We start from the raw sequence: 3406 nt of genomic DNA on the forward strand, positions 1-3406 counted from the left end.
CCGTCTGTCTGAGTGGAATTTCTCCAATAGGGTGCTCAGGAATTCTGCTCACCACCTTGCTCCTAGTCACATACAGATTCTTAGAGATCTCTCTTCCCTCTGGGATGAGAAAAATCAAATTCTCTTTTCAGACCAGTCTAGCCTTGCTTTTCCCAGGGGCTCCTGCAGGGGATTTTTCTTCTGTCAGGAGACAGAAGAGGCCCTGGTAGAATGTAAGCTCCTTGAGGTCAGGAAATAATGTTTTGGTTTTTGTAGGCTTGGTTGCAAGGACAGTGCCTGACATGTAGTAGATCCTTCACAAATGCTACTTGTATTAAACGAAGGAGAGCTGTTTCTCTCCCTGCAAATGGCTGTTGACCTGTAGATATTTTAATTTGTACATCTCCCAGGACAAAGTGTAGGATGATTTCTCCTCTGTCACAAGAAAATGAGTTCTCCGTCATTTCGTGTCTTCTCCTGGTTAAAGGAACTGATTATTTCATTAACAATTCCAGTGGAGACAGTCTTCCTTCATGCCCCCTGCTGAATGGATTAATATTATTTAAACCCTATGGAGATTCTTTTTTCTAAAGTGTCTGGGTCTAGTGTTAAGAGTAGATTGACCCTCATCCTAGTAGCCACTTTGATGTTCAAAGACTTTTGGGGCCTCATTCTGGTGGCAGGAACTATTTCATGCACATCTAAGCCTGTTGAAAATCCCTCTTACTAAGGCCGATTATGAAGTATGCTCAGCCTCATGACTGGCATTGGCTGGATATGCTACCTGAGATCGAAGGCTGTGCGAAGCCTAGTAGTCGCAGCCTAGTCACTTGATGGCCAGAGGGTGAGTGAGGCTTATCATAACAGGACCACACTGGAGTCTGGCACTGTTAGGAGGTCATGGCTAAGTGGAGATTTGATGTGGGCATTTGGCTGGATTAAGATGTGATGGTCTGAGGCCACTGATAACATGTCTTGGTGCTTGAGATATATGTCCTATGAATTTAGGTAGGTCCCATACAGATTTCCCCTGATGATCAGGACTTGTATAGTAGTAGCTGAGGGATCAGAGTTTGTTTTAAGGAGATACGTGATAGGTCGTGTTTGGAGACATTGCTGCTCGGCAGCATTTCAAGCATATTGAAAATATTGCCTGTGGAATGGTGTCCTATGCAATATTAACCTGGTGGTCAGGATGTATTACAAGTATAGACTGGCATTCCTTCTCAAGTGTGGCCTGGAGAGTCTAGCCTGGTGCACTATCTGTCTAGTGCTCATGCATGACTTTGTAGAAATTTGGCCAAGTGACCAAGGGGTCAGGTGGATCTTAGGTCAAGTGGACCAGAAAGGACAGAGATGTGGTCTGAAGTTCAGAACCTCACGCACCCACGCTCCATCGGTACAGGCCCAGGGTCCTTGACTGAGTAGTTTGTGCTACTTGGAAGAGTGGCCAAGATATTGTGGTTCACTATCACTTTGGCCAGGTGATTGGTGCCCACTGGAGATCTGATGGCTCAATGGACAGTGCCCAGTGTATCTTCACCCTGCTGGTCTAGGTCTGTTGAAATGCATGTTCAGTTGTTCAAGACTTCACAGAGATATGGCCTGGTAGTCATGGCCCTATGCCACTGCAGCCTAGTATTTTTTTTTTTTTTTTGCTTAGGCAGTTGGAGTTAAGTGACTTGTCCAGGGTCACACAGCTAGTAAGTGTCAAGTGTTTGGTCTGAGGCTGGATTTGAACTCAGGTCCTCCTGACTTCAGGGTCGGTACTCTATCCACCACACCATGTAGCTGCCCCCTGCAGCCTAGTATTAAGAACTCTGTTGGGCTCTAGTTGAATGTATGGGACACAGACAAATGACCTAATGGTTCAACTTGGTTGGAGGTGTGATGTGAGACATCAGACCAGGGCAGCCTCAGCCAAATGGTACATAGTCTGTGAAAGTGCAGCCAGTGGAAGTAAAGGCCAAGGGAGTCCTTTGTCCCATTGCTTAAACCTAGTGTATCCATCTGCATCTATGTTTCTTCCTCTGTAAAATGACGAGGATGGGCAAGATGACCTCTAGGGTTCCTTTCAGCTCTAAATGTATAAACATATGATCTTGCCTGCATTGAGGGGCCTGTTGCACCTCCAATTTTTTGGTCTTGGCCCAATATAACCTCAGACCGATACTCCAGACCTAATGTAGGTTGGGTCTAGTAGGATAATTGCAGTAGATCTTGCCTGGTAGACAGGCTTTAGAGCAGACTTGGCTCTCTCCTCATGTCTTAATGCCATTGATATTTGACATTTGGGGTTCAGTAAATCCTTGACCTGAAGTTCGGGTCATAGTGATGAAGATTTGTTGCTAAGATCAATTGGAGTTGCCACTAGGGGTGTGGTTCCATAGTCTAGGCTCATTGAAACCTCATTTCATACATAGACTCAGTCCAGTGGTTGAGGCTCAGGGTTGCCATGGCCTTTACTTTAGGCCCAGGTAAACTTCAGGTCAGAAGTCCAAATACTATTGAGTAATCACTCAGTGATCCATATCTAGGAAAAATAGAGCCTCAGCCCAAGGCATGGGCCCCTGGTTAGCTTTGGTATTCTCATCAATGCCTAGTGAGAATTTGCCCTGGTAGAGCAATGGACAGCCTCATCATAGCAGTGTGGTGTTAGATTGTTGGCCTGATGGTTGGGATATGATTGAGGTATGGGCCATCAGTTAAGGTAAAGTTAAGACCTTTGTCCTATTGTTAATATCTAACAAAACTGTTGCCCACTGATTTAGGCCTGTGGTCTGCATGTCATAATGAACTCAGATGTATCCCTAGCTTTGTAATCAGAGCCTACTGGACTCTCAGCTGGATAGCCAAGGCATGGAATAGGCAAATGTCCTCTTGGCCCAGTGGTCCAGCATAGTGAAGGATTAGCTGTGGCTCTGGTTCTTAGGCCACTAGAATAGGTGTCCAGGCCTAATGATTGGGGCCAATGATGGCACAGTTGGAGCTCCAATGTAGAGATTGGGACATAGGGACCTTGAAGTTGAAGACCTGGCCCCCAGATTGGATGCCATGAAGTGGTAACCCAAGTCATCAGTGGTCAGGGCACTGTAATAGTGAAGCTGTGGTCCTGGCACAGTGGTTTGAACAAAATAAGAAGGCAAACGTGGCCGTCTTTCACTGGTCATAGCCTTGTAACAAGAAAGTAGCCATTTTAGCCCTGACTTAGCCCTGGTTTTGGTGAAGTGTTATCTGGTGATGTGGATATGTAAATGGCACAGCAAGGGCCTTGAACATCTGGTATTTGAAGCCTCTCGGCCTTTCTTTAGTCTTTCTCAGACCTCAAGCTATCTAGGTAACAGAACCGAAATCTATATTCCCAAAATGGATCTGATACCTATATCTCTGGAGAACCTGCAGTCAAGTCTCCTTGGTATCCAGACAG

This window comes from Phascolarctos cinereus, unplaced genomic scaffold (assembly GCF_003287225.1).
Source record: "Phascolarctos cinereus isolate Bilbo 61053 unplaced genomic scaffold, phaCin_HiC Scaffold_726;HRSCAF=1367, whole genome shotgun sequence".
NCBI classification, from domain to species: Eukaryota; Metazoa; Chordata; class Mammalia; order Diprotodontia; family Phascolarctidae; genus Phascolarctos; species Phascolarctos cinereus.